Raw genomic sequence first — 16,863 nt, 5'->3', positions numbered from 1 at the left:
AAAAATAAAGCTCTACTTACTCACAGTTACAGCAAGCTTAAGGACCTACTTACAGTGCAGGAAACTCACATGCCCATTCAGTTATTGGCTTATTTCTTTCCCTTTTTCTACTCCAAACTTGTGATTTCTTGGGCTTTTATCAGTGAGTAAACATGCATTTTCTTGGAGTGACCTTGCCTTTCATTTATTTCTCCTTCTATTCTTCCTTCATTCAACAGATGTTTATTGAGCACATACGGCTGGACAGATAGTATTTTAGACTCTGTGAATACAGTAGAGAAAAAAGTAGGCACAATCCCTGCTTTAATAAACCTACCCTCTACTGGGGAGCAGGGTTGGGGAGGGAGATAAACAAACAAACAAATAAATAAATATAAAATATTTTAGGTAGTTGGTAAATGCTATAATGAAAAAAATAAAGTAAGGAGACCAGAAAATATAAAGATAAGGAAATTGCTATTTTATGTATATTTAATATATAACATAAATATACTTAAATATCAACTTATAGGGTATTCTATATAACTGTATATAATATAAGGTGGTCAGTTACATAATTACAGGGTGATACACACATACACACAATATGGAAGGAGGGAGGGAGAGACAGAGCACAGGAAGGGCCTGTCTTACCTGCTGGCACATGAGGAGGGAAGTAAAAGGAGTGAGGACATTGTACGTTTGTCTGGCAACAGGGCCTCCCAGGAAGAGGAAACAGAGCTCCAAGACGTGAGGAGAGGTGTGTGCCCCCATGATTGAAGCAGGATGAAGAGGGGAGCTCTGTAAGGGTGGGGGGGTGATGGATGAGGAAGGGGTCATGGTAAAGATGAGGGACTTCACTCTGAGTGAGATGGAGCTGGAACCCCTGGAGGGTGTTGAGCAGAGGGGGGTAACATTATATCCAGGTTCCACCAGGGTCACTCTGGACTGTTACCCATCTGTCCAGAGTGGAGCAGAGCCCTTTGTTTCTCTAGATGGAATCCTATGGATTCTGTTCAGTAAGAGGAAGAATCTTAGGAAAATAGATAGTGTAGGAGTATGTTCTATATGCTGGTGAGTAGGACATTTATAGATTGAATACCCGTATTACAAGGGAAAATGAAAAAATAACAATATACCAAGTTGCTTTTGGTATACCTTATTAACAGACCCATGTAGTTATTGAATTTAAGGTTAAAAGTAGCAAATCTGCTGCATCTTTTTTTTTTGAGACATCAGGAAAAGCCATTGGCTCTGTCTATATGTACACAGGGAGGTGGCTTTGGGCTCAGCAAGCCCCTCCCCCAGACAGAACCCTCTCAGTTGGATTTTGGACAAGAGGAATTTCTGCTGTACATGTTAACTTTGGTTTTTGTGCCACAGAGTTGTCAGCAAATTTACTTGTTCTCCGGGCCAAAGCACAATGGATGCAGGAGCAGGCAAGCGCTGCTGTGAGGTTAGGGACAGCAGTGCCCAGCTGAGAAATCTCTCCTTTCACCGGGGAATGTGTACTCAGGGTGCTGCCAATTTTCCCAGTTTTCTCTTTGGAACATGGGGTTACTGCTTTGTTTCCTATTTCCTCCTACAACAGTGCATATGAGTACTTAGGGGTAGCCAGTTACTGTAATATAATATGAAAAGACTTTCTCTTGACACACACCTGATTAGGAAAGATGCATAGGGCATGTCCCTGCAGGCTAACCCCCCACTCAGTTTCTTACTGCAACCTACTGCGGATGCTTAAGATTACACATTCAAGTTCTACCAAGTTTTAACATATCCCCAGACTTTTTTTTAAAGAGCTTCTGGGAAATTATGAAACATTTTTGAAGTAGGCCAGTCATGAAGAAAAATATGATTTATGTCGTAAACTGTGGTTGTAGAGCTTTGGCATCAGAAAGACTTGGATTTGAAGATCTGCTCTGCCGTACGCTAGCTGTGTATGGCATCAGTAACTGCTCATCCCTCTAAGCTTCAGTCTCCTCATCTCTGAAATGAGGATAAAAATACCTGCCTGGCAGAACTGTTCTAGAATTAAATTTAATAAACCTGCCACAGTGCCTGGTACATAGAAATAGTAGATAAATGGAAGCTATTATGATAATATTATTATGTATCCTGAAATGAAGTTCCCTCCCACCAAGCGCCACATCAGTTAAGAAATCATTTCATGTTTCTAATGTGTATTTGGTCAGGTTAAATAGAGAAAAAGAAACATTATGTCAAAATGATATTCTAGAGTAATTGCTGCCAAAAGAATCCTAAAATATGAAAACATAGGTCTTATTATTAATCCCTTAAAACAATCACTTGTAACCATTCTGCAAGAGATTTATTGACTATAGCATTCATTTGGAGATGCTAAACTAATGAGAAATTGGCCATTAGTTGTGATAATGGTCTATCATTTCGAGCATATACCATGTGTGCTTATTTGGCCTCATTTCAAAATAATGAATTATTTCAAACCCATTTCATTTCTTGAAAATGTCCTTATGATTTAGGTCATGCTTTGATTATATGAGTAGTATTCCTATAATTCATCATTTAAAATAAACTAGATGATTCTGGGCTATTTTAATATTGAGAAACTTCATTTTTTTTCTTCAGAAATTGCATAAAGGGGTCACAGAGGCTTCTCAAGCCTGTAATTTACCTTTTGATGCCTATGCTTGATTGTTATTCCGTATTAAGGTTTATTTTCCCTTTAAAATAGCTCTGCACAGGGAGAATATACTGCTAAATACTACTGCAAGATGATGTTTACAGATGCAAATGACTTCTATTTAAGGAGCTCATGATTAAATGTGAAAGAATGTGGCACTAGAAAGCATGTGAATAACCTTTGAAAAGTTTCACAATAGAACTGACTATGGGATATTTATAATCTAGGATTGCAGTTATAAGGGTATATGTGAATATGTACATTTAATGAGCTACGAAAGACCTCAAACTGAAACTTGTTAGTCTACTTTTACTTTAATTTAGGTAAATTAACTTTTATTATTGGGCAGCTGTAATGTGGAATGAATTAAAAGGCCAATGAACTAGAAGGAGCTAGTGGTACGCTTGCCTGCAACAGGTGAGCCAGTTTCCACAATTGCATCTTTCTGATAAAGACAGGATATCTTTCCAATGAGTTCTTCCCTGGACCATTTCAGTCTCTCCTGGATGCTTTGAGGCTCCAAATATATTTCACTATTTCATTTTCTTACTGCTCATAGAGGAGGCTGCTAATAAAATCAGACAAGAGCTGGGATCTTTGGTGGACATATTTTCTCAATCTGTTTGTACCCAGAGAAGATCTGCTCCTTGTTTTCTTGTTTTAAAGACTAACCTTCTGGGGTCATCCAAGAGATGAGTACAACTTGCATGTCTCACTTTGGTGGAAATCATGTCGTTCACTCCTGGGCATAGGAAGCAGTCCCGGCTCCAGCCCTGCGTGTGGGTTCTGGGGAACAGCCTGGTTCAGGCCCTGGCTGCACGGGAGAACTGATGAACATGTCATGCGCGTCTCGAGTTTTCCAGTCTCTGGCACAGCTGTGGCACTTTACCCCCCCTGCTGGGAGGCACAGCACGCTGGCCATTTGTTGGCAAGTTCATATTTCACACTGCAGGGAATTGAAATGATTGAACAGACAGAAGAAGAGTCTTATTTGCAGTAGCCTACGTATCCCCAGACTCTGATTTGGCATAAAACATCTGCTTCATGATCTGCTTCAAGGCCAGTTCCTTTCCTCCCACAAAGGTTACAACTTCAGGCAAGCTGTGCTTCCACTGGCAGGGGGAAATTTGCCCGAAGACTTGATTTAGTCAGAATCAAAGCATCCTGCCACAGAATTTCTTTTTTCAATTATCTCTGAAGAGGCAACCAGACTTTAAATGTATAAGTATCATAAATGCAGTGAAGTAAGGCAGACGCTGCTTTCCCCTGTTGCTGATAACAAGGAGAATTGCATATACAGTTGCTTGTCCACACCTAGAAGCCCAAGAAACTCACCTCACTACCTGGCAACACACCTACCTTGGCAACAGTTCATTGTAGGTTTGGCCTTTGGTTTTTTCTGCCCATTGGCATGGTCCATAAGCACACACATTGGTGTTAACTGGAGTGTTCACATCTTTCTGATTATAAAAGCAAATTGGCATGATGCTGAATGTAATAATTACTATTTTTCATAGTGAGGAAGCATCATGCAGCCTTTGTTTTGTAGTATGATCCTAATTACTAATTATGTTTACTCACGTGATTTTGTTGTGCACAGTCATATATTTTGTTCAAGACAGTCCTCACTAGCCTTACAGACATATACAAAATTAAATTCTGGCATTTTATTATGCCAGAGCAATTATATGCCATCCTTGTAATGAGAAACATGACATCTTCATCACTCTCCTCTATATTTTCATGTTGTTTTAATGCACACAGTTACCAGACTTGAATACAGTCGTCCCGCCATACGTGCACATTGCACACACACACCCCTAATTGAATATCTGCATATCTCTAAGGAATCCTCTGAATGAAACCATGTATTCATCTTCTTTAGTTCTTAGGCCACTTTGGTTTAAGAGTAAGAACTGTTGCTTTTATGAAGTGCCTTTTTCTATAAAGTCAAAACCTCACAGCAGTGCACAGAAAGCCGATGGTATAAAGGAGCTAAGTAGAGTCTTTAATAGAGAGAGCTGGGTTGTAAGTGTTTTTGTTCCTACGGAGCAGATAGATTTGGCTCCATCTGTTCCATATTCATAACAAAAGAGCGCACTTACAGGAGGGCCGACTTCCCAGAGCCGCCCGGTAATGATCTTTTCACCGGAATGAAAGCATCTGAACCGGGTGGCTTGGCCCCGAGAAAAGAAGCTAGCAGGATGGCCCTTCAGAACCTCGATTTCCTTATAACCCAGGTTGATGTAAAATTTCCCAATATATAGAATGAAAAAAACTGACCGATTTCTCATCTCCCCGTAGGACTGTGTAGATGGGAAGTTCAAAATGCATGAGTTCTACCACCCCTGTAGCAACCAGGAGAGATTGGTAATTAGATAGTATGGGGGAAAGTTTGCACTTTTGAAGTATTTAAAGGTATCACAGGGGAAAGGATAATCTTTAAACTTTCAAGTTGTTTCTATTCAGACATTTTAAGTCTTCTTAAAACTGGGGTTAATGAATAAAAATATGAGTTACACCAAAAAAGGAAAAACCCCTGTTGAGTTCTGTAATTAGCAAACTCAAAGCCAATTTCAACTGAGACCTCTTCCATTAAAATGATAAGTTGACCCAAGAGTGCATATTTTTTCTTCCACTAAAGCAGAAGAGAAATAGAATGAATTTTTTTTTGGCCCAAAATGCAAAGCTATACAAAAAAACTTTCTATTTATATGATATGCAGAGTCAGCACAGAAAAGTAAATAATTCCTTAAAACTTAAATAGGACATCAGTATTAGTATTATGGCTAGTGGCTAGAATACTTGTATTTATATCCTAGCTTCACAAATTTCTTAAGAAATGGGAACATATTTTGAAGAATGGTTATCCTTTTTTTTCCCACTCTATGTATGTTTCAAATACTAGAAGCTCCTAAAAATATGTCATTAATTTATTTAATATACTTCATGTTTAACTTATAAGTGTCATTCATCAACCTTTTATTAATCCATTTTGATAACATCTTATATTGTCTGCTTGCTAAACCAGGATTTTTGGCAAACCAAATAGGAAACAAATCTCTTAAAAAGTTTGCTGCAGCAATAAAGTGTGCAAAATATTTATCTAGCTATCAGATTACTCTGCCTTATAGCAGAAGGAAACTTAAAAGTAATATTCAGAGAGTGAAAAAAGCCTATCAGTCTGTGAAGATCTCAGGTTTCTACAACACCTTGGTCTCTGGTTGTTTGTTTGTTGTAATATATAGACCTGCATATTTCTGGTTTATTACGTTTTTACTTCATTCATTTATTCATTCATTTCTTTAAAAATATTTTTTTTGTGTGCCTGCTTTGTACAAAGTACTATGTTATGTTTTAGAAGCCTGGTGGTGCATTTTTAAAAAAGATTCCTGCTTTGGAGCTCACAGTTTAATTAGGAAATAGACAGTAAACCAGGAAACAAACGAATCTCTAACTGCCAGTTTGCTGGTACCTATCAAAGCAGTCAGATGTGGTGACAGGAGCGTGGAGAGTAGAGGAAGAAGTTGGGGTAATCAGGGAAAGCCTCTTGGGGGAGGCAGCGTTTCAGCCATGGCATAAAAGGAGGTATCAATATGAATTTTTGGCCCTGGCTGGTGGAGCTCAGTGAATGAGCATAGGCCAGTGAACCAAAGGGGTGCTGATTTGATTCCCAATCAGGGCACATGCCTGCATTGTGAGCCAGGTCCCCAGTTAAGGGGGGCACATGAGAGGCAACCACACATTGATGTTTCTCTCCCTCTCTTCTTCCCTTCCCTTCTCTCTCTAAATAAATAATAAATAAAAATCTTTTAAAAAATATATGAATTTTTGGTTTACAGAGAATGGCTTTTGTCCATGGGACAGGGTTAGTTTGGATTTAAAATTTGGTATTTGACTTATTCAGTTAGTCAAATTAGTCTTATTTAAATTAGAAATTAAAAAATATTTAACTCTTAAAATTTCAAATGTAACCTATTCAAATTAGTTTATACATTTTATAATTCTGTATATGAGATGTGTAAGTTTAAATATTTGGCTCCATTCACAAACTTGGGTAATTAAGTTCCTTTAACCATTAGAGATTTAATATTTTTTGAAGTACTTAAACTGGTCCCCTAATACTATCTCAAGTACTCAAGTATTAATAATTCTTAGCATCATATGAATTTAAACTGAAAAATATGATGAATTTTAGTTTTCTTAAATGTTTTAAAACTTGACAGAAACCTAAGATTTCACTTAGTCAGAAGTCTAAATCATCTGTCCCATTATATATTTTAAATTGAAATTATATGTCTGGCCTGTTACCCTAAATGGCCGATGTTTTCCTACACTTTAAAAGTATCAGTTTCACATTCTCAGATACTTGTTTAACACAAAAAGGACTAGCTCCATGGTTTTAGTTCTTTTAAAAATGCCTGTAGTTAGTTTTCAACTCAGCTGTGACTAAAGCAGAGTTATACCCCTTAGTGCAACTCAAGGGGCTATATCCTCAGGTGATGTCTCAGGCCTCCTTTTTTTTTTAAGATTTTATTTATTTTAGAGACGGGAAGGGAAGGAGAAAGAGGGAGAAACATCAATGTGTGATTGCCCCTTGTGCAGCCACAACCCAGGCATGTGCTCTGACTAGGAATTGAACAGGAGACCCTTTGATTCACAGGCCAGCACTCAACCCACTGAGCCACACCAGCCAGGGCTGATTGAGGCTTCTGAATGACTAGAGGCTTTCAGCCAGGGTGGCTTCACCCTCACCTGTCTCTGATCATGCTCACCCCAACGTTGCTTTTCTACACTTAGCATCACTTTGCCTTTGTTCCCTGCTCGCTGGAGGGGCTTGCAGTCCCTCCACAGGCTGATCATTTGATGAGGTTCTGTTTCTGGCTCTAAAGAGACTCGCATTCCTTTCATTTATTTCTTATCTCTTGGGACGACATACTCACAGATATCATACAAACAGATAGAAAATGATGCGTGTTTGAATTTTGTGTGTCGCTCTGGGCTTTGGCTGATGAGTAGGCCACAGTTTCCAAACTCATTCCACAAGAAGCAGCCGACAGAGGGGAGAGAGGAACGTCCCAGGAAAGGGGCATTCAAAAAAAGATTCTTTGACATTCATTAGTCACTACACCTTTCTTCGTTTCTTTTTTATTCTAAACCTGAGTTTTGGTTCCAGTTTGTCAACAAATCATGTTGCAGCCACACAGACTTTTTTTTTTAACCTCTAGACTCATTCTTCAAATCTTTACTGAACACATTATGAACGCAGCAGTGAGCTCCTCAGAACTGAGAACCCTGAACAGTTCCTGATCTCAGGGAACTCAGAACTCCAGTAGCAGAGAAGCTATGAACAACGATGCTATGTAACAGCAAACGGAAAGGGGTGTGTGCTGTTAAGGGATAGAGACAGATTGGGGCAAGCACCCAGGAGAAATTTATTGTGTTGGAGAAATGGGAAATAGCTCAAGTGGCCAGAGGGAGCTGGATCTTGAGAGGCAAAGGAAAGATCCCTTAAGAAAAGGGAGATGGGGGTGGTTCTGGGAGCAAATATTGTTGGGAGTAGCTATTAATGTGGCTTGAAGGAGGGCAGAGAGTGGGAGAGATAAAGAAGGAAATCAAAGCTGGGGGCAGAGTACAGACGATCTGAGTGTTCTGTGGGATGACGCCCTGCGCTGCACAGCTATTAGCTGGAGTGGAAATGGTCCTACTCAACCAGAGCTAACTGGAATTCAGCCCCTATCATTAGCTGTATTCACTCTGTGAATAATCTCCATCAAGGAAAGTATTTTTGGTGTGAAACATGTTGTATTATCCTGGCACCTCGATGACCCCTCCTTGGCAGAGCTTAGTCTACTAAAGAAAGAAATTAATTTGTTCAGGCCTCTGGGGTTCCATTAAGGACCTGCTGTGCAAAGGAGAAGCTCCTCCTGCCTGGATGCTTGTCTTACCACCAGAAATGGCAGGCGCTGGGGAGAACCTGGCCTACTGGCTAAGAAAAACAACCAAAGAAATAATTGATTTGTGTTAATAGGTAATTACCCAAATATGATGCAAAAGCATACTGAAGACAATAATAGGAACCATTTACAGCAGCCCCTGTGGAGGGCCAGGTGCAGGCCTGGTGCGGTGTTTGCATCACCCCGGGGCCCTGTGGCCCAGCGCCGGGGCTCCAGCACAGTCTGGGCAGCTGCAGAGGCAGTCTCAACTCCCAGCCAAGTTACCTCTGGGCAGGATTCACGTCCTTGTCTTTGGTCAGTGTCACTCTGATACAATAGCATGCTCAGACTCTTAAAATGGAGCAGGGGCGGGTGGCGGGGACGGGGAAGCACTCCCAGAAACTTAGCATGATTAAAAAAAAAAAGCCAGGATCTTCCAATGACCTTCCCAATTCTCTAAGTTCTCTCCCCAGCCTCAGTTCCCATCCTCACATAAACCTCTTCACCACCACCTCATAACTTGCCTCCCCCCCCCAAAAAAAAAGATGGTAGAATCTAGTTTTTCTAATTGAAGCTAGAAAGAAAGGGTCCCACTGATATTCCTGATGACTCATCAATAACTTTTTATCCCAATTATCCATAACCTAACCAGAATCCATAACCTCCCAAATATCCATGACCTCCATTATCCAGAAATGCAGTCAGGAGGAGAGGCTGCTGCACGGGGGAACTGCCGTGCAGAGGGAGCAGTCAGTACTGACGCAGCTGGTGAGAGGCTTCTGCGGAGTCATGGAATGGTATTCTGGATCTGCAGGGGTCTGTCACCTGTGTTTCCTAGTGCAATATGAAAGTCTAGTGCCCCTCTAAAGTAGGTCATGCTTAATTTTTGTTCCAAAGGGAAAGGCTTAGAGGAAAACTGAGTAAGTCAGAGTGGGTGAATCAGGAGAGCGTTCAGACTGTTAGGCATGCACTGAGGCCACCAAACCATGGCCCACCCAAGGCCCCTCACCAAGGAAGATATAAGGGTGAATGTGGTTATGAAAAATTCAAAGAAATCTATTAACTTTTTCAAGGAGCTTTTTGGAATTGTATTAACTTGATGATATGTTAGTAATGTACTGTCATGCCACATTGGTGTCACCTGATAACAGCATTCTTTCTGTTAATACTGTACAAGTGAGTAACAGGCTCTGGGGCTTTCTGTGCCTACCAGTGAATAGTCACCCCAACAGTGTGTCACAGAGACAGCACAAGGAGCCTGAGGAAGAGTTCTCTGGGAGTCTGGGAATTCTGCCTTTTGTCTGAATTTTTGTTTTTGTTTTTATTTTAATTCTGTGGCTTCTAGTTGGAGAGTTTTGCAAGCAAATCTGTTTATCTGTCTTTTGTCTGATTATCCCATCTGGCAAAGCAGGTGAAATTCACCAGAATTACCACAAACAAGAGAAAAGAACTATCTGCCCCTCATGGCCGGGAACTGTCATTTCAATAGTATGGCCTCAGGCTAGCCATGGTCTCAGAAAATAGTTACAACACTACCTTATAATAGGGAATTTATTTTTTCTTAACTGTTTAAAGATGTTCAGTGATTTTTTTTAAAATTGTGAAATATCCAATTAGGAACTTAACTAAATCTCCTCATGTTTAGGGTTTGGTTACCAATTAAAATGACATCTACATGGTATCTTGCTTTCTGTGGCCATGTGGACTGGATTTCCCCAGTCACGTGGTAGAAGGACGAGGCCAAGTTTAGATTCAGAATCTGAGATGTAAGCTGACTTAAAATTTCCTTAACTGCAGTTAGAAATGCTTCCTATAGATAGAGGTTTTTTAAAAGCATTCTCTGAAGTCCAGGTTTTTTTTGTTTTTGTTTGTTTGCTTGCTCAGACTTCAAATAAATGTGAATAAAAGCATGACAGTGTCCTATTTGTTTATTCCTACAAATCAGTGGAAAGAAACTTGTCCTCAGCCTTTTATTTGAGGTTGCTAAGAAAAAGTAATTCATCTACTGTGGCTTGGCTGCAGGAATTTAAATAATACTTAAGTTAGTATTTGCAGTGAGAACTTTGCCTGAGGGAGCGGAGAGATTGTGGGGGGAGGGCAGTGGGTGCGTGGTGGCACCTCCTGTTTTCTCTTTTGTCTGAGGCTGCACAGCTGGAACTTATTTTACTTCCCTTGCCCTGAACTTTCCTCTAATTATTTGTCCCTGTTACAGTTCTCCCGTGTTGTAACCAAGTTTTAGCTTGCAGAGTATGTTGTTTTACCCTTATTATATTGTAGGAAATATACCCCTCTTTCTTTTCTAGTTTTTAAAAAAGAAATATCCCCAGAGCCATATCAAAGTAGCTCATATTTACATGATATTTTACATTTCTCCAAGGCTTCCACCTTCACTTAGTAACCTCATTTTCAAGTTTTACATCTGGGACTTTGACCTTAACCCGCCCATGATTCAAGTCTTGAGGCAAAGTGGCCTAAAAAAAATGAAATGTGTGGGCAATGGCAGCCAGCTACTGTGGGTGCACTTAGGGTGCGTGTTTGTTATTAAAGCATGTGACTTTTAAATCTCCAAAGGTAGAATGGTGAGATATATTCCATCATAAGTGGTGATATTGTTCTTCATATGAAAATAGGTGTTGTGCTGTTTTTTAAAAGGGGGCAGACAGCCAGGGTATTGCTGCTGTTGCTGTTGTTGCTGGGGTATTCTTTCCTAACAAGAGGACTGACTTTGTCTTAAGACTTTTTCTGAGGGTGTGGTGACCAATTTCCAAGCAGTCCATTTGGCTTCAGTTATCGTCTCTCCTGCTCCCACCACTTCTGTTCCCCACCCTCTACCCACATACACAAAATGTATTTTATGGATTCATTAAATTCTAGAAGACATTTTTAGTAGTACCGTTTATTTAAATTGGCTTTACTTTTCCAGCATTTATTGTGAAAGGAATATTAATGCTTAATTCCACCGTCACCTGTCTAGTTTGCATATATCTATGTTGTGTGTGAAACCACATGAAAACCTGCAGAGGAAACACTGGGCCCTGCTAACAACCAATAGTCTATCTTTTCTTCTGACTTGCACAAATTGAGAAATATTGCCTGTGGCAAACATAATGGAAAACTGCATTTTTAATGCTTCCGCACACTCATTTATTTAAAAAAAAGAAGTGGCTGACTGTTCTTAAAAATAAAACTTCTCGAAGTACTGAAGCTGACAGGGTCACAGAAAAGGAAGAGGATTTGGACTTTTGGAATTAAGATTGGAGGAGGAATAAGGTTAGGCAGAGATATTAAAGTTGACTAATGAGTACAGTCCTGGGCTTAAAAATGTAAAAATATATAATACAAGAGTCTCCCCCCCTTCCTGCTAAACTTCCAGTTCTTCTTGAAGATTGTTACCTTAATTACTTTTGAGTTGCTTGAAATCTCATACATTCGTATTTAATTTGATAGCCTGTGTAAAAGATAACATAGGAGATTTTCAATAGGAAGAGAAGTTTTAACTTATTACAGCTCTTTTATTTCAGGTATTTTTAAGCTCACCTTTACATTCTATTTCTCACATTTGAGGAATGGCATTTTTCTTATGATTTAAGTTTACATTTTGTGTCCAAGATCATTTAGGTTTACCTAGCAATTTGGAGTTAAAGTGAGCCGTCATGCTAATTGCAGGAACAGCACAGGTTGGCTACATTAGCAAAAACAAACTAAGTGACATGGGACAGAAAATTAAAAACAGTTTTTAAGTTCCCAGTGAAAACAAATAGATACGTCTTGTAGTGTTTCTTCTACAGCAGTTTATAATTACCACTCTGCAAGGCCTACTTTAAGTGAACTTGTAACAGTAGCTTGAGAGGTAAACTACAATGGTAATGGACCCAGCTGTTTAGACAAGGCAGCAGAATGAGGAAGGAGCCGCTGGGTGAAAGCAAGGGCCAGGCGGGCGGTTAGCAGAGTGCACACCAGTGTCTTAGTCCTTAGGTCTCAAGTCAGCCATGGAAAGCCTTTGATTGCATGGAATCAGTTAGCTCTTGAGAAACAAATTACCTCCCAATCTGTGGCTAAGACAACATTTATTTTTTCAGTTTCTATGGGTAAGGAATCCAGGGGCAGCGATTTAGCTGGGTCCTCTGGGTCTGAGTCTCTCACCAGGCAACGAGAGTCAGTTCACGACTCAGCTGAGAAAGAGTCCCATTCTAGCACACTCATGTGATCAGACTCAGTTCCATGTGGGTTTTTGCACTAGGGCGTCAGTTCCTTGCCACGTGGGCCTCTCCATGGGGAATTTAACAGTATGGCACTTTGCTTCAGGAGCAAGAGGGAGAGTGCTAGCAGCAACGGAGTCATAGTCTTTTGCAACATAATCACAGAAGAGACATCCCATCACTTTTGCTATATTCTCTCATTAGAAAAGCAAGAAACTAGGTCCAGCCCACTACCAAGGGAGGGGAACACAAAAGGGCGGCAGAAAGAGACAGGCGTTATTGGAGCCAGGTCAGAAGTTGCCTACCACAAGCATGATGCCAGCATTCTCTTTTCTGCATCAGACTGAGAGGCCTCTAGAAAATTGTGACATCAATATCACATATATTTTCAATGCCAAATACAGCTTTTGGGGGGGCTGATTTGTGGGCATTGAATGTGATCCTCTTGTGATCCTCTTTACGTATCAAATTGACTGATAAGTGCTGAGTAGGGCTCACCTGAGCCCTAGGAGGCCCAGAAGCAGGTTTTCAGGAATGGCTGAAGGTAGTGCCCCTGTCTGAGGTCAGGAACAGAGTGAAGATAAGAAGCCCTTGTGGCCTTATTAGCATGATACTCTAAACACAGAGAACCAGAGGGCCCCCAGGTAATACTTCATTATGTTCATAAGCTTTTGATTGGTACTTTGCAGACCATTAGAAGTAAAGGAGCCTCTGGTTTGATTTATGAAGTTGCTATTAAGATTGTGGAGTGGGAGGTTGTGCTTGTTTTAATGGTCCCCAACCCCTATTCCCAAACTTCCGGACTCCAAGTGTACATTTTCAGCAGTAAACTGAGTAAAGGATATGATTTTGGATTATGTGACAGATGTTTAAGATATGAGTTGAATTTCTCATTTTAATTTGACAAATTCTATTAGCAAAACCCATATATCTTTATAGGAAGAGTTCAGGTCTGGGTTTTCCTCACCTCATCTTGGTTGTTAAATCTCCAATTTGGGAATTTACAGACAAATTGTTTTCATTCTACCGTTTGCTGTTGGTTAGCTGCCGGAGGACCTGCAACACCTCAGTCAGTTTTCCTCTGATAAGCATGGGTAGGACACCCCTGCACTCCCAGACGAAGCTAACTCCCTGCCCACAGCTGTGCTGGTGGTCCAGACCGACTTCAGTTACCACACAGATCCCTCCTGGGGCCCTGGACTGTGGTTCATATTTGTATCCCTGGCTGGAATAAGCACAATGCAAGGACAGGAGGCAACCTCCACAGCACCTAATAGGGAAACTGGCACATAGTAGGGATTTTGAAAGTGTGTGACTGGATGGACAAAGCTGCAGTGATATATAATGCATGCTAGTAATTATTCACTATTGATTTTCAAATGTCCACTATAACTTTCTAAGGACAGCAGCATAAGGACTTAACTTTTGTCTTAACTAAGATAGAGATAATGTTGGTCATTATTAAGTGACACCACTAGATTCACAGGGATTGATATTACCTGCCTTCTGGCAAAAACAGGCACATTCCAAGTATTCACTCTCTCATGTCCATCTTCAATTCTTTTCCTCATAATTGATCCCGAGAGGATTTTCTTTGTAAACTTACTGTAGGAATATTACATGTTCCAATTCCTGTTATTTTGTGTTTTTAATATTCAGTCCTTGGCTTTTTGTTTTCTTGTAAAGCATTTTGGTATTACCTTACAGCTTCAAATGTTACTAATAATTAATCTATATTCATAAGTGACATAAAAGCATCCTACATTAGTTAGCCCATGGCTGGGGTTAAGAAATCTGGAACATAACATCAAATGAAGCCACATTCTCACTCTTTTAAGCCTTGCACAAAAATTGTTTTGCTGATATATGGGAAAATGTTTTATGCTTCTTGGTTTCTTGTTTTTCAGAGTGGTCAACAAGGAACCCAAGTTAAACTGACCTAGCCAGGCACGCCCACTGGGGCTGCCTCTGAGGGTTCAGAGTTGACTTTATGCGCTCAGGTCAGAGGTTGTAGAGTCATTTGGTTTAATGTAATCTGTATTGTGCCCTCACATTATGTGTTTGTATTCTTTATTTTAAAGATTTTATTTTTAGAGAGGGGGAATGGAGGGAGAAACACATGAATGTGAGAGAGGATATGTTTATATTCTTTGTTCCTTGTTTTTTCTAAGGATTGGAGTATAATAGGCAAGCAGAACCATAAGATGTCAGTCATGTTAAATTGTTACAACCTTTCTGATGACAGAGGAGATGAGGCACTAATGGAGAAGTCTGATGGGAAAGAGAGCTTTTTATTTTATATAAGTACATTTTATATTCTTAATTCACAAAGAATGTAACTCATCCAGTAGCCAAGGCTAACTGCCCCTCTTTGAGAGCTGGTGAGAGAACTCTCTTCAGTTTTTCCTGGACATTTTATCATTTGTTGCTGTTTAGTTGTTACAGTGATTTTTATGTCCTGGATTTATAGGCCTTCTCCTACATATAAATCTGAAAGACCTGTACTAATTCCAAGAAGTTCCCCTGCTAAACGAATTAAACATTTGATTCTGCCTTGAGCCTGTTGTACCTTGCAGTGTCATCAAGAAAGTCAGTCAGTACTTGTGGCAATCAAGTTCACCAGGATTGTGGTGAGTTCATCACAACTCAGAAATCTGTACAATGACAGTGTGAATATCCATATGTCACTTTACTACACCACCTCCCTTGAATATGACATAAACTGTCTCAAGAACCCATGGCTTTTCTAATGACTTAGAGTCACCTATGTGTACTGTGCATGTGATGAACATTTGCAGTTGGGGTCCACAGGAAGGACACCATTTCCTGGATCAAACCACAGAGTGCAAATATTGTGCCCTAAATAACACACTAGTTACTGTAAATGTCAGTAGAGGGAGTTTTTCTGACTTTGATTTAATGAAAGCCTACAGCAAAGCCAGCTGTTAACACTTCTTAACTGCTTGTCAGAGTGAACAGGGGAGATGGGGAAGGCCGAGAACATCTTTTCCATATATTTTTGTCTTAGAATTAAAAGTTTTCAACAGGTGTTGACTAGCAGTGCTAGGGGTTCTTTGCAGCTTGATGTCTTTTAGGTGGTGAATTTATAAATTCTCCTGCAGGACAGGGATCTGAAATTACATGAGATCTCTGTAAAATTAGTTCAGAATTTGCATCTTGAATCCTCTCACCTGCAAAATAAGCATTTTAGTTTCCTGGGCTCCCCCTGAGGGATATAGCAAAGGGTGAAAATCACGGAGCGTGAAGGCACCCCAAAGCCGGCTGCCTCTTTGTCACTGAGGGCATCGCCACACGGACTGTCGGCCATGTGTGTTTTGATTGATGTCATCTGCTCTGTCTGAACAAAGAAACCACTTGAAGCGAACACATAGGGAGGAAAGTATGCAGCCTTCATTTCTGTAATTTTTGTCATTTCTAGAATGCATTAGTAAACATATGTGATCGCTAATGGTCCTACCGCCTTGCCTTTGTAAATCCCTTTGATATTCTGCTGTGTGTGCTGAGGGGAGATAATCTTTCAAACGCAGGAAGAGTTTACAGTCTTATTATCTTGAAGAGGAGAAGAAAGTTTCTTCCTCAAGTGTTTTATAACTTGAAACATGTTGTCATGTTTTGGTAAGCCCACTTTATTAATTCCATCCTTCTCTGTGGCAAATTTTTTAAAATAAATGTACCATTGCATAGTACTTTCTCAATAACATATTGTACTTATAAGAGCATGATGGCAGTTGCTGGGCTTGGTTTAGTCATATAGAACGTGGAGCCAAGTTCTGAGTAAACCCTCTAATTGAATTACCTGCAAAGCACTGACAGACAGGCTTTCAGGACAGACAAAGCTTTACTTTCCCCAGCAGAAACAGGTCATGTTTAAGTTGGCCTTGTAACTATCTGGTATTGGGTTTTGCCAGCACTTTCACCTTGGGCTCTGCCGGGCCCCTCTCCCTGCAGTCGAGGAGGCGGGTCTCTATGAAAGCAGGAGAGCTCGAGCATTATCTTCTTATTTTAGAGAAAATTGATAACAGATCAAGTTAAATGGAAGAGCCTTTGAAATAAAAACCCAAAG

The 16,863-nt window shown here is 40.2% G+C and overlaps 1 protein-coding gene across 2 annotated transcripts in view; it reads left to right on the top strand.

Annotated features, from left to right (window-relative positions):
• Window positions 1–16,863, top strand: part of EFNA5 (ephrin A5) — a 278,368-nt gene that overhangs the window by 251,281 nt on the left and 10,224 nt on the right. The gene's annotated exons all lie outside the window — the stretch shown is intronic.

The sequence above is a fragment of the Phyllostomus discolor genome, chromosome 3, assembly GCF_004126475.2.
Source record: "Phyllostomus discolor isolate MPI-MPIP mPhyDis1 chromosome 3, mPhyDis1.pri.v3, whole genome shotgun sequence".
NCBI classification, from domain to species: Eukaryota; Metazoa; Chordata; class Mammalia; order Chiroptera; family Phyllostomidae; genus Phyllostomus; species Phyllostomus discolor.
This window is presented reverse-complemented; position numbering and strand designations above follow the sequence as displayed.